This window comes from Pseudophryne corroboree, chromosome 7 (genome assembly GCF_028390025.1).
Source record: "Pseudophryne corroboree isolate aPseCor3 chromosome 7, aPseCor3.hap2, whole genome shotgun sequence".
NCBI classification, from domain to species: domain Eukaryota; kingdom Metazoa; phylum Chordata; class Amphibia; order Anura; family Myobatrachidae; genus Pseudophryne; species Pseudophryne corroboree.
In genome coordinates, this window is record NC_086450.1 from 362,326,185 (window position 1) to 362,344,958 (window position 18,774).

An 18,774-nucleotide genomic window follows, 5' to 3' on the forward strand; every position below is an offset into this window, starting at 1 on the left:
TGCTGGGTTCTAACACCACAGTGGATTATTTGAAAGGGGATAACAAATTAGGGATGTGCACCTGAAATTTTTCGGGTTTTGGTTTTGGGTTCGGTTCTGTGGCCGTGTTTTGGGTTCGAACGCGTTTTGGCAAAACCTCACCGAATTTTTTTTGTCGGATTCAGGTGTGTTTTGGATTCGGGTGTTTTTTTCAAAAAACCCTAAAAAACAGCTTAAATCATAGAATTTGGGGGTCATTTTGATCCCATAGTATTATTAACCTCAATAACCATAATTTCCACTCATTTTCAGTTTATTCTGAACACCTCACACCTCACAATATTATTTTTAGTCCTAAAATTTGCACCGAGGTCGCTGGATGGCTAAGCTAAGCGACCCAAGTGGCCGACACAAACACCTGGCCCATCTAGGAGTGGCACTGCAGTGTCAGGCAGGATGGCCCTTCCAAAAAATACTCCCCAAACAGCACATGACGCAAAGAAGAAAAAAAAGAGGCGCAATGAGGTAGCTGTGTGAGTAAGCTAAGCGACCCTAGTGGCCGACACAAACACCTGGCCCATCTAGGAGTGGCACTGCAGTGTCACGCAGGATGGCCCTTCCAAAAAATACTCCCCAAACAGCACATGACGCAAAGAAGAAAAAAAAGAGGCGCAATGAGGTAGCTGTGTGAGTAAGCTAAGCGACCCTAGTGGCCGACACAAACACCTGGCCCATCTAGGAGTGGCACTGCAGTGTCACGCAGGATGGCCCTTCCAAAAAATACTCCCCAAACAGCACATGACGCAAAGAAGAAAAAAAAGAGGCGCAATGAGGTAGCTGTGTGAGTAAGCTAAGCGACCCTAGTGGCCGACACAAACACCTGGCCCATCTAGGAGTGGCACTGCAGTGTCACGCAGGATGGCCCTTCCAAAAAATACTCCCCAAACAGCACATGACGCAAAGAAGAAAAAAAAGAGGCGCAATGAGGTAGCTGTGTGAGTAAGCTAAGCGACCCTAGTGGCCGACACAAACACCTGGCCGATCTAGGAGTGGCACTGCAGTGTCACGCAGGATGGCCCTTCCAAAAAATACTCCCCAAACAGCACATGACGCAAAGAAGAAAAAAAAGAGGCGCAATGAGGTAGCTGTGTGAGTAAGCTAAGCGACCCTAGTGGCCGACACAAACACCTGGCCCATCTAGGAGTGGCACTGCAGTGTCACGCAGGATGGCCCTTCCAAAAAATACTCCCCAAACAGCACATGACGCAAAGAAGAAAAAAAAGAGGCGCAATGAGGTAGCTGTGTGAGTAAGCTAAGCGACCCTAGTGGCCGACACAAACACCTGGCCCATCTAGGAGTGGCACTACAGTGTCACGCAGGATGGCCCTTCCAAAAAATACTCCCCAAACAGCACATGACGCAAAGAAGAAAAAAAAGAGGCGCAATGAGGTAGCTGTGTGAGTAAGCTAAGCGACCCTAGTGGCCGACACAAACACCTGGCCCATCTAGGAGTGGCACTGCAGTGTCATGCAGGATGGCCCTTCCAAAAAATACTCCCCAAACAGCACATGACGCAAAGAAGAAAAAAAAGAGGCGCAATGAGGTAGCTGTGTGAGTAAGCTAAGCGACCCTAGTGGCCGACACAAACACCTGGCCCATCTAGGAGTGGCACTGCAGTGTCACGCAGGATGGCCCTTCCAAAAAATACTCCCCAAACAGCACATGACGCAAAGAAGAAAAAAAAGAGGCGAAATGAGGTAGCTGTGTGAGTAAGCTAAGCGACCCTAGTGGCCGACACAAACACCTGGCCCATCTAGGAGTGGCACTGCAGTGTCACGCAGGATGGCCCTTCCAAAAAAATACTCCCCAAACAGCACATGACGCAAAGAAGAAAAAAAAGAGGCGCAATGAGGTAGCTGTGTGAGTAAGCTAAGCGACCCTAGTGGCCGACACAAACACCTGGCCCATCTAGGAGTGGCACTGCAGTGTCACGCAGGATGGCCCTTCCAAAAAATACTCCCCAAACAGCACATGACGCAAAGAAGAAAAAAAAGAGGCGCAATGAGGTAGCTGTGTGAGTAAGCTAAGCAACCCTAGTGGCCGACACAAACACCTGGCCCATCTAGGAGTGGCACTGCAATGTCACGCAGGATGGCCCTTCCAAAAAATACTCCCCAAACAGCACATGACGCAAAGAAGAAAAAAAAGAGGCGCAATGAGGTAGCTGTGTGAGTAAGCTAAGCGACCCTAGTGGCCGACACAAACACCTGGCCCATCTAGGAGTGGCACTGCAGTGTCACGCAGGATGGCCCTTCCAAAAAATACTCCCCAAACAGCACATGACGCAAAGAAGAAAAAAAAGAAGCGCAATGAGGTAGCTGTGTGAGTAAGCTAAGCGACCCTAGTGGCCGACACAAACACCTGGCCCATCTAGGAGTGGCACTGCAGTGTCACGCAGGATGGCCCTTCCAAAAAATACTCCCCAAACAGCACATGACGCAAAGAAGAAAAAAAAGAGGCGCAATGAGGTAGCTGTGTGAGTAAGCTAAGCGACCCTAGTGGCCGACACAAACACCTGGCCCATCTAGGAGTGGCACTGCAGTGTCACGCAGGATGGCCCTTCCAAAAAATACTCCCCAAACAGCACATGACGCAAAGAAGAAAAAAAAGAGGCGCAATGAGGTAGCTGTGTGAGTAAGCTAAGCGACCCTAGTGGCCGACACAAACACCTGGCCCATCTAGGAGTGGCACTGCAGTGTCACGCAGGATGGCCCTTCCAAAAAATACTCCCCAAACAGCACATGACGCAAAGAAGAAAAAAAAGAGGCGCAATGAGGTAGCTGTGTGAGTAAGCTAAGCGACCCTAGTGGCCGACACAAACACCTGGCCCATCTAGGAGTGGCACTGCAGTGTCACGCAGGATGGCCCTTCCAAAAAATACTCCCCAAACAGCACATGACGCAAAGAAGAAAAAAAAGAGGCGCAATGAGGTAGCTGTGTGAGTAAGCTAAGCGACCCTAGTGGCCGACACAAACACCTGGCCGATCTAGGAGTGGCACTGCAGTGTCACGCAGGATGGCCCTTCCAAAAAATACTCCCCAAACAGCACATGACGCAAAGAAGAAAAAAAAGAGGCGCAATGAGGTAGCTGTGTGAGTAAGCTAAGCGACCCTAGTGGCCGACACAAACACCTGGCCCATCTAGGAGTGGCACTGCAGTGTCACGCAGGATGGCCCTTCCAAAAAATACTCCCCAAACAGCACATGACGCAAAGAAGAAAAAAAAGAGGCGCAATGAGGTAGCTGTGTGAGTAAGCTAAGCGACCCTAGTGGCCGACACAAACACCTGGCCCATCTAGGAGTGGCACTGCAGTGTCACGCAGGATGGCCCTTCCAAAAAATACTCCCCAAACAGCACATGACGCAAAGAAGAAAAAAAAGAGGCGCAATGAGGTAGCTGTGTGAGTAAGCTAAGCGACCCTAGTGGCCAACACAAACACCTGGCCCATCTAGGAGTGTCACTGCAGTGTCACGCAGGATGGCCCTTCCAAAAAATACTCCCCAAACAGCACATGACGCAAAGAAGAAAAAAAAGAGGCGCAATGAGGTAGCTGTGTGAGTAAGCTAAGCGACCCTAGTGGCCGACACAAACACCTGGCCCATCTAGGAGTGGCACTGCAGTGTCACGCAGGATGGCCCTTCCAAAAAATACTCCCCAAACAGCACATGACGCAAAGAAGAAAAAAAAGAGGCGCAATGAGGTAGCTGTGTGAGTAAGCTAAGCGACCCTAGTGGCCGACACAAACACCTGGCCCATCTAGGAGTGGCACTGCAGTGTCACGCAGGATGGCCCTTCCAAAAAATACTCCCCAAACAGCACATGACGCAAAGAAGAAAAAAAAGAAGCGCAATGAGGTAGCTGTGTGAGTAAGCTAAGCGACCCTAGTGGCCGACACAAACACCTGGCCCATCTAGGAGTGGCACTGCAGTGTCACGCAGGATGGCCCTTCCAAAAAATACTCCCCAAACAGCACATGACGCAAAGAAGAAAAAAAAGAGGCGCAATGAGGTAGCTGTGTGAGTAAGCTAAGCGACCCTAGTGGCCGACACAAACACCTGGCCCATCTAGGAGTGGCACTGCAGTGTCACGCAGGATGGCCCTTCCAAAAAATACTCCCCAAACAGCACATGACGCAAAGAAAAAAAAAAAGAGGCGCAATGAGGTAGCTGTGTGAGTAAGCTAAGCGACCCTAGTGGCCGACACAAACACCTGGCCCATCTAGGAGTGGCACTGCAGTGTCACGCAGGATGGCCCTTCCAAAAAATACTCCCCAAACAGCACATGACGCAAAGAAGAAAAAAAGAAAAAAGAGGTGCAAGATGGAATTGTCCTTGGGCCCTCCCACCCACCCTTATGTTGTATAAACAGGACATGCACACTTTAACCAACCCATCATTTCAGCGACAGGGTCTGCCACACGACTGTGACTGAAATTACTGGTTGGTTTGGGCCCCCACCAAAAAAGAAGCAATCAATCTCTCCTTGCACAAACTGGCTCTACAGAGGCAAGATGTCCACCTCATCATCATCGTCCGATTCATCACCCCTTTCACTGTGTACATCCCCCTCCTCACAGATTATTAATTCGTCCCCACTGGAATCCACCATCTCAGATCCCCGTGTACTTTCTGGAGGCAATTGCTGCTGGTGAATGTCTCCATGGAGTAATTGATTATAATTCATTTTAATGAACATCATCTTCTCCACATTTTCTGGAAGTAACCTCGTACGCCGATTGCTGACAAGGTGAGCAGCGGCACTAAACACTCTTTCGGAGTACACACTGGAGGGAGGGCAACTTAGGTAGAATAAAGCCAGTTTGTGCAAGGGCCTCCAAATTGCCTCTTTTCCCTGCCAGTATACGTACGGACTGTCTGACGTGCCTACTTGGATGCGGTCACTCATATAATCCTCCACCATTCTTTCAATGGTGAGAGAATCATATGCAGTGACAGTAGACGACATGTCAGTAATCGTTGGCAGGTCCTTCAGTCCGGACCAGATGTCAGCATCAGCAGTCACTCCAGACTGACCTGCATCACACCGCTCGGAATTCGTAGCCTTTTCCTCGCACCCCCAGTTGCGGGAGAATGTTAAGGAGGAGATGTTGACAGGTCGCGTTCCGCTTGACTTGACAATTTTCTCACCAGCAGTTCTTTGAACCCCTGCAGACTTGTGTCTGCCGGAAAGAGAGATCCAACGTAGGTTTTAAATCTAGGATCGAGCACGGTGGCCAAAATGTAGTGCTCTGATTTCAACAGATTGACCACACGTGAATCATGGTTAAGCGAATGAAGGGCTCCATCCACAAGTCCCACATGCCTAGCGGAATCGCTCTGTTTTAGCTCCTCCTTCAATGCCTCCAGCTTCTTCTGCAAAAGCCTGATGAGGGGAATGACCTGACTCAGGCTGGCAGTGTCTGAACTGACTTCACGTGTGGCAAGTTCAAAGGTTGCAGAACCTTGCACAACGTTGAAATCATTCTCCACTGCGCTTGAGACAGGTGCATTCCACCTCCTTTGCCTATATCGTGGGCAGATGTATAGGCTTGAATGGCATTTTGCTGCTCCTCCATCCTCTGAAGCATATAGAGGGTTGAATTCCACCTCGTTACCACCTCTTGCTTCAGATGATGGCAGGGCAGGTTCAGGTTTTTTGGTGGTGCTCCAGTCTTCTGTACGCGGTGCCTGCACGGCGAAAGTGGCCCGCAATTCTTCGGGCCACCGACAGCATCTCTTGCACGCCCCTTTCGTTTTTTAAATAATTCTGCACCACCAAATTCAAGGTATGTGCAAAACATGGGACGTGCTGGAATTTGCCCAGATGTAATGCACGCACAATATTGCTGGCGTTGTCCGATGCCACAAATACCCAGGAGAGTCCAATTGGGGTAAGCCATTCTGCGATGATCTTCCTCAGTTGCCGTAAGAGGTTTTCAGCTGTGTGCGTATTCTGGAAAGCGGTGATACAAAGCGTAGCCTGCCTAGGAACGAGTTGGCGTTTGCGAGATGCTGCTACTGGTGCCGCCGCTGCTGTTCTTGCAGCGGGAGGCAATACATCTACCCAGTGGGCTGTCACAGTCATGTAGTCCTGAGTCTGCCCTGCTCCACTTGTCCACATGTCCGTGGTTAAGTGGACATTGGGTACAACTGCATTTTTTAGGACACTGTGGAGTCTTTTTCTGACGTCCGTGTACATTCTCGGTATCGCCTGCCTAGAGAAGTGGAACCTAGATGGTATTTGGTAACGGGGGCACACTACCTCAAAAAATTGTCTAGTTCCCTGTGAACTAACGGCGGATACCGGACGCACGTCTAACACCAACATAGTTGTCAAGGCCTCAGTTATCCGCTTTGCAACAGGATGACTGCTGTGATATTTCATCTTCCTCGCAAAGGACTGTTGGACAGTCAATTGCTTACTGGAAGTAGTACAAGTGGTCTTCCGACTTCCCCTCTGGGATGACGATCGACTCCCAGCAGCAACAACAGCAGCGCCAGCAGCAGTAGGCGTTACACTCAAGGATGCATTGGAGGAATCCCAGGCAGAAGAGGACTCGTCAGACTTGCCAGTGACATGGCCTGCAGGACTATTGGCTTTCCTGGGTAAGGAGGAAATTGACACTGAGGGAGTTGGTGGTGTGGTTTGCGCGAGCTTGGTTACAAGAGGAAGGGATTTACTGGTCAGTGGACTGCTTCCGCTGTTGCCCAAAGTTTTTGAACTTGTCACTGACTTATTATGAATGCGCTGCAGGTGACGTATAAGGGAGGATGTTCCGAGGTGGTTAACGTCCTTACCCCTACTTATTACAGCTTGACAAAGGCAACACACGGCTTGACACCTGTTGTCCGCATTTCTGTTGAAATACTTCCACACTGAAGAGCTGATTTTTTTGGTATTTTCACCAGGCATGTCAATGGCCATATTCCTCCCACGGACAACAGGTGTCTCCCCGGGTGCCTGACTTAAACAAACCACCTCACCATCAGAATCCTCCTTGTCAATTTCCTCCCCAGCGCCAGCAACACCCATATCCTCATCCTGGTGTACTTCAACACTGACATCTTCAATTTCACTATCAGGAACTGGACTGTGGGTGCTCCTTTCAACACTTGCAGGGGGCGTGCAAATGGTGGAAGGCGCAAGCTCTTCCCGTCCAGTGTTGGGAAGGTCAGGCATCGCAACCGACACAATTGGACTCTCCTTTGGGATTTGTGATTTCGAAGAACGCACAGTTCTTTGCTGTGCTTTTGCCGCAAGTCTTTTCTTTTTTCTAGCGAGAGGATGAGTGCTTCCATCCTCATGTGAAGCTGAACCACTAGCCATGAACATAGGCCAGGGCCTCAGCCGTTCCTTGCCACTCCGTGTCGTAAATGGCATATTGGCAAGTTTACGCTTCTCCTCAGACGCTTTTAATTTTGATTTTTGGGTCATTTTTTTACTGATCTTTTGTGTTTTGGATTTTACATGCTCTGTACTATGACATTGGGCATCGGCCTTGGCAGACGACGTTGATGGCATTTCATCATCTCGGCCATGACTAGTGGCAGCAGCTTCAGCACGAGGTGGGAGTGGATCTTGATCTTTCCCTATTTTTTTAACCTCCACATTTTTGTTCTCCATATTTTGCGCACAACTAAAAGCCACCACAGGTATACAATGTAGATGGATAGATAGTATAGTATTACTTATACTTATGGACGACGAGTGACGACACAGAGGTAGGTACAGCCGTGGCCTACCGTACTGCTGCTTAGTGCTTATATATAAATATAACATACTGTATAACGGACCTGGTGGACAGTGTCAGCAGACTGCTAAACTAGTATGAAGAAAGAAAAAAAAAACACCACAGGTATACAATGTAGATGGATGGATAGTATAGTATTACTTATACTTATGGACGACGAGTGACGACACAGAGGTAGGTACAGCCGTGGCCTACCGTACTGCTGCTTAGTGCTTATATATAAATATAATATACTGTATAACGGACCTGGTGGACAGTGTCAGCAGACTGCTAAACTAGTATGAAGAAAGGAAAAAAAACCACCACAGGTATACAATGTAGATGGATGGATAGTATAGTATTACTTATACTTATGGACGACGAGTGATGACACAGAGGTAGGTACAGCCGTGGCCTACCGTACTGCTGCTTAGTGCTTATATATAAATATAATATACTGTATAACGGACCTGGTAGACAGTGTCAGCAGACTGCTAAACTAGTATGAAGAAAGAAAAAAAAAACCACCACAGGTATACAATGTAGATGGATGGATAGTATAGTATTACTTATACTTATGGATGACGAGTGCACTGACGACACAGAGGTAGGTACAGCCGTGGCCTACCGTACTGCTGCTTAGTGCTTATATATAAATATAATATACTGTGTGTATAACGGACCTGGTGGACAGTGTCAGCAGACTGCTAAACTAGTATGAAGAAAGAAAAAGAAAAACACCACAGGTATACAATGTAGATGGATGGATAGTATAGTATTACTTATACTTATGGACGACGAGTGACGACACAGAGGTAGGTACAGCCGTGGCCTACCGTACTGCTGCTTAGTGCTTATATATAAATATAATATACTGTATAATGGACCTGGTGGACAGTGTCAGCAGCAGACTGCTAAACTAGTATGAAGAAAGAAAAAAAAAAACACCACAGGTATACAATGTAGATGGATGGATAGTATTACTTATACTTATGGACGACGAGTGACGAGTCGACACAGAGGTAGGTACAGCCGTGGCCTACCGTACTGCTGCTTAGTGCTTAATTATATATATAATATACTGTATAACGGACCTGGTGGACACTGCAGTGTCAGCAGACTGCTAAACAAACTAGCATAAAGAAAGAAAAAAAAAAACACCACAGTGTTTTTCAGGCAGACAAACGTATACTGGACTGGTGGTCACTGTCAGCAAAACTGTGCACTGTACTCCTGCTATAACTGCTCCCCAGTCCCCACAATTAGGCAGTGTGAGCAGTGCACTCAGCACAGATATATCATGCAGCAGTGCAGCACACTGAGTGAGCACAGATATGGTGGAGCGTTTTTTTCAGGCAGAGAAACAACGGATTAAACTCAAAACCCTGCACTGTACTCCCTAACAGCTGCTCCCCGTCCCCAATCCTCCCCACAATTATAACTAACTAAGTTCTAATATAATACAACGGACTCGGAGAGGACGCCAGCCACGTCCTCTCCCTATCAATCTCAATGCACGTGTGAAAATGGCGGCGACGCGCGGCTCCTTATATAGAATCCGAGTCTCGCGAGAATCCGACAGCGGGATGATGACGTTCGGGCGCGCTCGGGTTAACCGAGCAAGGCGGGAGGATCCGAGTTGCTCGGACCCGTGTAAAAAAAAGGTGAAGTTCGGGCGGGTTCGGATTCCGAGGAACCGAACCCGCTCATCACTAATAACAATACAAATTATACACTACAAGGCTAACAAGATAAATCTATAACAGAATAATGGCTACAGTCAATGTACATACGTGAGAATATTCGCTTGCGCAACCTGGACCAGTCCTCCGCTCATCAGGTAGATAGCGTTCAGAGTCTTCTGACCGGCCAGGCAACAACAGGCTTTTTATACACAACTTCCATAGACAATACAATGGTTACTGTAATCCCTTTGTTCATTGGACACAGAGATGCATCTCTACATTACAGGAGAGGTCATAGGTTGATTTGAAAAGGTGGGCGATGTCTTTCCCAACTGCTCTTGTGGGTGGTCTCCTCTGGATTCCCGCCGCATACATAATATACAGTAAATACAGTTTATATTTATATTCTACTTCTGCACATAACTATACGCAGGAACATGCGATCTTTCTCTAACCAACACCGGAATATTACCCTTAAAATACCCTACAGCTGGATACTAGACATCACCTTATAACCTTTGTCTGTCCCTTCCTATCATGCAAAGGTGAATCCCTTAGTCCTGGAATCATTTAAACTGTTGATACTTGCTGATGTGGTGCAGGGGGGCTATGTGTACAATGTACACTATTTGGGTTAAATAAGTAATGTTCTGATAACCCTCTATGCGCTCACAAACTCGGCCGTAAATACCCATACCACGCGCAGGATCGCGGGAGCGATCATACACAAATTGAGGATTGTCACGATCCGGGTATCTGGACGCCATTACTTACCCTTCAGATGCCTCCTAAGGCTGGCTCAGCGTTCCAGGAACGGATCCCGCTGTTCCTGAGTTTCCACATGCAGAATGTCAGAGTGGTGATTTCATCAGCCGCGGCCTCCGCTGTGCCCGCGTGGTTAAATGTGCGCTTGTCAGTCTGGCGTCTCCTGTCTCCTGTGGCCGGCGTCGCCATTACTGTTTCAATTCTCACATGGATTACAAACCAAACTTCCCTCCAAGTGTCTGCATGGGCGCAGCCATCTTGGATTTTGTCATCTGATCATTTCCACCAATCTGCTGTCTGTATTGTTGATTTGCATAATTGCCTAGCCAACCCCTTCCTTGCTGCAGGTATAAGTAAGCTGTGCCTGAGCAAGGAAGGCGTCAGTGCTTTGGTTGTCTAACCTAGTTCCAGTTTGTCTCTCTCTTGTGGTTGTCTTCCAGGTTCCAGCTCCTGTCTCCAGACTTCTACTATAGAGACCCGCACCAGCATTCCATCTGCGGTGTAGCCTGACTCTCCGATCCATTCTGGACTCACCTGTTTCCAGTTACATCAATCACCTGCTTCCAGCCCAGCTTCCAGCAGTGTACAGCTTCTCTTAAAGGGCCGGTGTCCTTTCTGCAGTTTACCACTCTCCACCGGTATTATTATTTCACCGCTCTCAAACTCCAAACTTCATTATTATTTCATCGTTCTCAAGTTCGTTTATTATTTAACTGGTTCCAGCCAGTATCCACTCCGTACCAACAACAGTCTGGTTCCAGCCAGTATCCACAGCAGCCGTTTTATCTTCAGCAACCCAGCCTTTCCTGGAACACCAGCTGGTACGATCCTGGGTTCTCTCCATTGCTACAGTCAGGCCTGGTAAGGACTTTCCAACTAGAAGATTATTAGAACTGTCTCACTCTACCAGTGCCTGTGGCCCTTGCCACCCTGTAGTACCCAGGAATTGTATTTATCCTCTGACTTTTATGTTTCCTTTACTGCTGCTGTGTTACGGAGTTTGTCATAATAAACATCATTGACTTTTATCCTGGTTGTCGTGGTCACGCCTTCGGGCAGTTATTCTACATGTTACTTACATGTCTAGGGGTCTGATACAACCTCCCAGGTTCCGTTACATCTCAGCCCCTACAACTGAGGCTGCCTCCCGTCAGCTCAGGCCCTCAGTTGTGACAGTAAGCACTGACCTAATGAATCCAGCCGGAGACCAGGATCATGCGGCCAGGCCGATGCAAGAACTGGCAGCCCGACTTGAACATCAGGAGGCTGCACAGGACCACATCATCCGCTGTCTCCAGGATCTCTCTACACGGCTGGATGGGATTCAAACGACCCTCCGTGGACCTGGCACGTCCGGTGCGTCCACTACAGTGACACCAGCTGTAACCCCACCCACCTTACCCATTTCCAGTCCACATCTTCATCTTCCAACGCCAGCAAAATTTGATGGATCTCCAAGGTTCTGCAGGGGATTTCTCAATCAATGTGAAATCCACTTTGAGCTTCTACCTGGCAATTTCTTCAGTGACCGTACCAAAATTGCCTATATCATCTCCCTTCTCAGTGGCTCAGCCCTTGACTGGGCATCACCTTTATGGGAGAAGTCTGATCCCCTGCTATCCTCCTATACTGACTTTGTAGCTACATTCAGGCGCATCTTCGACGAGCCAGGCCGGATAACATCTGCTTCATCTGAGATTCTCCGTTTACGCCAGGGAACACGTACTGTGGGACAGTATCTTATACAGTTTAAAATCCTGGCATCCGAACTGGCATGGAACGACGAGGCCCTGTATGCTGCATTCTGGCATGGCTTATCAGAACGCATCAAGGATGAGTTAGCTACCAGAGACTTGCCCTCTAAGTTGGATGAGCTAATTTCTCTTTGCACGAAGGTTGATCTACATTTCAGAGAGAGAGCAACCGAGCGGGGAAGATCATCTACTCCTAAATCTTCTGCTCGTCAACCATCTCCATCCAAGGATGAGCCTATGCAAATTAGTCGTTCCCGTCTATCTCCCGCTGAGCGCCGAAGACGTCTCTCTGAGTCTCTCTGTCTCTACTGTGCAGCTCCGTCGCACACTATCAATGCCTGTCCCAAACGTCCGGGAAACTCCAGATCCTAGCTCGCCAAGGAGAGGGCCGGCTAGGAGTAATGATCTCCTCTCCATCTCCTCATGACTGTAACCTCCCAGTGTCGCTCCAAATTGCTCAACGTTACAGGAACGTCATTGCCCTCCTTGATTCCGGAGCAGCTGGGAATTTCATAACCGAAGCTTATGTTAAACGGTGGTCCCTACCCACCGAGAGACTGTCCTCGTCCATCTCTTTGACTGCCGTGGATGGCAGCAAGATTTTTGACGCAGTCATTTCCTTAAGGACTCTTCCAGTTCGTCTGAGAGTGGGAGTTCTTCATTCTGAGTATATTTCTTTTTTAGTGATTCCAAGAGCCACACATCCAGTGGTTTTAGGCCTTCCATGGCTCCGTCTCCACAACCCATCAATTGACTGGACGACTACGCAAATACTGGCATAGGGTCCCTCCTGTGCTGAGACTTGTTTAGCCAAAGTTCTTCCTGTTTGTTCTTCCTTCCCCAGGTCATCTGATGTTCCGCCTCCTCCATATCGAGACTTCACGGACGTGTTCAGTAAAGCCTCTGCTGATATCCTTCCTCCTCATAGAGAATGGGACTGCCCAATCGACCTCATTCCAGGGAAGGTTCCACCGCGAGGCCGAACTTATCCGTTGTCTCTGCCTGAGACACACTCCATGGAAGAGTACATCAAAGAGAACCTGGCGAAGGGTTTCATCCGACCATCTTCTTCTCCAGCCGGCGCAGGCTTCTTCTTCGTTAAGAAGAAAGACGGTGGTCTGCGTCCGTGCATCGACTACAGAGGTCTGAACGACATTACCGTCAAGAACCGATACCCTTTACCCCTGATTACCGAGCTCTTTGATAGAGTTAGTGGTGCAACTATTTTCACAAAGCTGGACTTGAGGGGTGCCTACAATCTCATCCGAATCCGTGAGGGTGACGAGTGGAAGACCGCCTTTAACACCCGTGACGGACATTATGAGTACCTCGTCATGCCCTTCGGATTGAGCAACGCTCCAGCAGTCTTCCAGCACTTCGTGAATGAGATTTTCAGGGACATCTTGTACCGCCATGTCGTGGTTTATCTAGACGACATCCTCATCTTTGCTAATAATCTCGAAGATCATCGTTTCTGGGTAAAAGAGGTTCTTTCCCGTCTCCGTGTCAATCACCTCTATTGTAAATTGGAGAAGTGTGTGTTTGAAGTTAAAACCATTCCGTTTCTAGGTTACATTGTGTCCGGTTCCGGACTAGAGATGGATCCTGAGAAACTCCAAGCAATCCAGAATTGGCCTATACCCTTAAGCCTCAAAGGGGTCCAGAGGTTCTTAGGGTTCGCCAATTATTATAGAAAATTTATACGAGACTTTTCCACCATTGTGGCGCCTATCACTGCATTAACCAAGAAAGGTGCTAATCCGTCCAAGTGGTCCGAGGAAGCTACACAGGCCTTTCACCTTCTGAAGCAACGGTTCATCTCTGCACCAGTTCTGAAACAGCCCGACACCGACTCTCCTTTTATCTTAGAGGTAGATGCCTCCTCCGTTGGAGTAGGAGCAGTGTTATCCCAGAGGGCCAAAGATGGACATCTACATCCTTGCAGTTACTTCTCCCGGAAGTTCTCCCCAGCTGAGCGCAACTATGCCATTGGCGATCAGGAGTTGCTAGCCATCAAGCTCGCTCTGGAGGAGTGGAGATACCTGTTGGAGGGAGCTTCCCACTCAATCACCATACTTACCGACCACAAAAATCTTTTATATCTCAAAGGCGCACAATGTCTGAATCCTCGTCAGGCCAGATGGGCACTTTTCTTCTCTAGGTTTGACTTTAAACTCCAGTTCTGTCCGGGTTCTCAGAATCGTAAGGCCGATGCCCTTTCCCGCTCATGGGAGCAAGAAAATGAGTCCGAGTCTGCAGACAAGCATCCTATTATTAATCCGTTGGCATTCTCCACGGTAGGGATGGACTCTACGCCTCCACCAGGGAAAAGTTTTGTTAAGCCAGTTCTGAGGAAGAAGCTCATGCATTGGGCCCATGCTTCCCGTTTTGCTGGACATACAGGCATTCAGAAAACCCTTGAATTTATTTCTAGGTCCTACTGGTGGCCAACTCTGAAGAAGGACGTTATGGAATTTATTGCCTCCTGCCCAAAGTGTGCCCAACACAAAGTCTCCCGCCAGTCGCCTGCGGGGCAACTGGTTCCATTATCTGTTCCCCGTCGACCTTGGACCCATTTGTCGATGGACTTTGTTTCCGATCTACCTATCTGCAACAAGTTTAATACCATCTGGGTGGTAGTTGACCGGTTCACCAAGATGGCACATTTCATCCCTCTCACCGGTCTTCCGTCAGCTTCCAAGTTGGCTCAAGTGTTTATACAAGAGATCTTCCGACTTCACGGTCTTCCTGAAGAGATCATCTCGGATCGTGGAGTACAATTTGTAGCCAAATTTTGGCGAAGTTTGTGTCAAGCCCTCCAAGTCAAGTTAAAGTTTTCCACGGCTTACCATCCTCAGACCAATGGTCAAACCGAGAGGGTGAATCAGGACTTGGAGGCCTTCCTCCGTATATATGTGTCTTCCTCTCAAGATGACTGGGTTCAACTCCTTCCTTGGGCCGAGTTCAGCCACAACAATCAATACCATTCCTCATCTTCTTCTACACCATTCTTCATTAATTATGGATTCCACCCTAAAGTCCCAGAATTCCAACCGCTTCCCGCAACTTCTGTTCCAGCAGTGGATGTCACCTTGCGTCAGTTTTCAAATAACTGGAGGAACGTCCGCGCAGCCCTGCTTAAAGCCTCATTCAGGTATAAGAAGTTTGCCGATAGGAAGCGTAGAGCGGTTCCTGCTCTCAAGGTGGGTGATCGTGTGTGGCTGTCCACGAAGAATTTGAGGTTGAGAGTTCCCAGCATGAAATTTGCACCTCGCTACATCGGACCCTTCAAGATTGAACAAGTCATCAATCCTGTTGCCTAAAGGTTACAGTTACCATCCTTCTTGAAAATACCCAGGACATTTCATGTTTCTTTGTTGAAACCGCTGATCCTGAATCGGTTTCATTCCGCACTTCCTCCAGCTCCCAAAGTTCAGACTCAACGGGGAGTCGAGTACGAGGTGGCCAAGATTTTGGACTCAAGTTTCCGTTACGGTCAGTTACAATACCTCATTGACTGGAAGGGCTATGGTCCTGAAGAACGCTCTTGGACCAATGCCTCAGACGTCCATGCTCCTGCCTTGGTCCGAAATTTCTACGCAAAGTTTCCTTTAAAGCCTAAGAAGTGTCCTGGGGCCACTCCTAAAGGGGGGGGTGCTGTCACGATCCGGGTATCTGGACGCCATTACTTACCCTTCAGATGCCTCCTAAGGCTGGCTCAGCGTTCCAGGAACGGATCCCGCTGTTCCTGAGTTTCCACATGCAGAATGTCAGAGTGGTGATTTCATCAGCCGCGGCCTCCGCTGTGCCCGCGTGGTTAAATGTGCGCTTGTCAGTCTGGCGTCTCCTGTCTCCTGTGGCCGGCGTCGCCATTACTGTTTCAATTCTCACATGGATTACAAACCAAACTTCCCTCCAAGTGTCTGCATGGGCGCAGCCATCTTGGATTTTGTCATCTGATCATTTCCACCAATCTGCTGTCTGTATTGTTGATTTGCATAATTGCCTAGCCAACCCCTTCCTTGCTGCAGGTATAAGTAAGCTGTGCCTGAGCAAGGAAGGCGTCAGTGCTTTGGTTGTCTAACCTAGTTCCAGTTTGTCTCTCTCCTGTGGTTGTCTTCCAGGTTCCAGCTCCTGTCTCCAGACTTCTACTATAGAGACCCGCACCAGCATTCCATCTGCGGTGTAGCCTGACTCTCCGATCCATTCTGGACTCACCTGTTTCCAGTTACATCAATCACCTGCTTCCAGCCCAGCTTCCAGCAGTGTACAGCTTCTCTTAAAGGGCCGGTGTCCTTTCTGCAGTTTACCACTCTCCACCGGTATTATTATTTCACCGCTCTCAAACTCCAAACTTCATCAATCACCTGCTTCCAGCCCAGCTTCCAGCAGTGTACAGCTTCTCTTAAAGGGCCGGTGTCCTTTCTGCAGTTTACCACTCTCCACCGGTATTATTATTTCACCGCTCTCAAACTCCAAACTTCATCAATCACCTGCTTCCAGCCCAGCTTCCAGCAGTGTACAGCTTCTCTTAAAGGGCCGGTGTCCTTTCTGCAGTTTACCACTCTCCACCGGTATTATTATTTCACCGCTCTCAAACTCCAAACTTCATTATTATTTCATCGTTCTCAAGTTCGTTTATTATTTAACTGGTTCCAGCCAGTATCCACTCCGTACCAACAACAGTCTGGTTCCAGCCAGTATCCACAGCAGCCGTTTTATCTTCAGCAACCCAGCCTTTCCTGGAACACCAGCTGGTACGATCCTGGGTTCTCTCCATTGCTACAGTCAGGCCTGGTAAGGACTTTCCAACTAGAAGATTATTAGAACTGTCTCACTCTACCAGTGCCTGTGGCCCTTGCCACCCTGTAGTACCCAGGAATTGTATTTATCCTCTGACTTTTATGTTTCCTTTACTGCTGCTGTGTTACGGAGTTTGTCATAATAAACATCATTGACTTTTATCCTGGTTGTCGTGGTCACGCCTTCGGGCAGTTATTCTACATGTTACTTACATGTCTAGGGGTCTGATACAACCTCCCAGGTTCCGTTACATCTCAGCCCCTACAACTGAGGCTGCCTCCCGTCAGCTCAGGCCCTCAGTTGTGACAAGGATATGTGCACGCACGGCGGAACAAGTGCACGCGCAGCGGGCATGTGTGTGTGGTTAGTACATGATGTATGCATTACAATATTTTTCGACTTTGACAGTCCACCCTTTGGCAGTCAACAATAACTGCCACTATCTAAACATTAAACAGAAAAATATACAATACAATATCTACATATGATTAGATGGTAGGAGGAGAGGTGTAGGAGGGAAATGTCTGACCTAGTGGGATAGTAAAAGCATGTATGTATGAATCCATGTCTGAGGGGCATGTATCATCGTGCCGTATATGTTCTAGATAAGCTTCGAGGTATTGCGAAGTATACATTAAATCCTTCTCATCCCGTATTAAGGGTCTGTAAGTGGGCCAACAAACACTACTGAGCTCTTTTCTGCTTCTTGTTCCAACAAATGGGGTGCACATTTAGTTGATAATACATGGAGGGGGAACATATGTGAGAGCTAATATATGTGGATATCACCTGTCGACTATGTGTGTCACTAACTGAAGGTTGTAGAGTTGAAGATAAGACACATATCTAAAATACATTCACATAACATTTTCGTAATCATTCTTGGGTGTTGATCGAAGTCTTTTCCGGATGGGTGTATTTTTGCTGAGGAGGAAATACAGGAAAAACGGGTGAAAGAAACGGGTCGTGGAATTCATTTGCAATCTTATCACAACATTGTCTCTATGGATGGGTCGTAAATTAAATCTGCTGCTGTAACAATGCCCCCGCTCCTTAGACTCATCAATTTTGTGCCGCGCTTGCACCGCGTTAGAATTCGAACACACCTAAATATCAAACCAATAATTATGACGACTCCCAGGATACAAAGGAGAAACTTTCCTACACTCATAATAACATTTTGAGCCCATTCTCCTAAACCTGAGAACCAATTGCGTGGGTTCAACCATGAGACCCTGCCGGTCAGTTCATTACTCACAGCAGTCAGGGTAAGGTTGTGTCTCCTTCGGAACTCCCACTTCAACTGCAAGATATCGTCCATCTTTTGATCGATTATCTCGGTTGGGTCATCAGTGCTGTTTGTAATATACGTGCAGCACTTCACACCATATTGAGTTGCCAGTGTGACACAGTACCCACCCGTCATGGCTGTGATATAATTGAGGACCATCCTGTGCTGGATCAGTTCTGTTTTGTAAGCTTGCAATTCCCTACCCGTATACCTGAAGGTGTCGTCATACATCTCAGTGATATTATCTATCAGGTTCGCTAGCGCATGGATGTACCTATAATTTATAATTCCTCTGGCAGTACGGGTCATGTCTAATGTGAGAAGGAATTGAATCCCGGTGGATTTGTGGATCAAATCAGAGGCTACGTGCTCTGTCCTATCTATGAGGTGTCTCTTAACGATGTGTTCATAATGAGTATCAGTATAAGGAGCTTGAGCACTGCGGTGAACGTCTTTCATCTAATCATGGGTTATGGTCATGACCTCTGGCAACACTCTTCCAATGTAACACAATCCGTCTGAGTTTGGGGCAAGCCACTTATACGCCTTCCTCCCACATATGAAATAGGCATCATCGGGGAGAACATATGGGACAGAATATGACATTACCATATTACAAACTTTCCAAGTGAAAAACCCAATCCCTAGTTCTCTCATCTGTTCAGTACACGTATCAGGCTGTATGATATGCGCACAGTACCCTGGTGA

General features: G+C 47.9%; 1 long non-coding RNA gene across 2 annotated transcripts in view; it reads left to right on the plus strand.

Moving 5' to 3' along the window:
- The window catches only part of LOC134943708 (uncharacterized), a 175,873-nt gene extending 165,134 nt beyond the window's left edge, over nucleotides 1–10,739 (plus strand). Inside the window, exon 4 of one of the 2 annotated variants that reach the window (XR_010181693.1) lies at nucleotides 10,659–10,739. This is a non-coding gene — a long non-coding RNA (uncharacterized LOC134943708). The remainder of the gene's footprint in view (nucleotides 1–10,658) is intronic. The other variant, XR_010181694.1, reaches the window with a different exon arrangement.
- The last annotated feature ends 8,035 nt before the right edge of the window (nucleotides 10,740–18,774 follow it).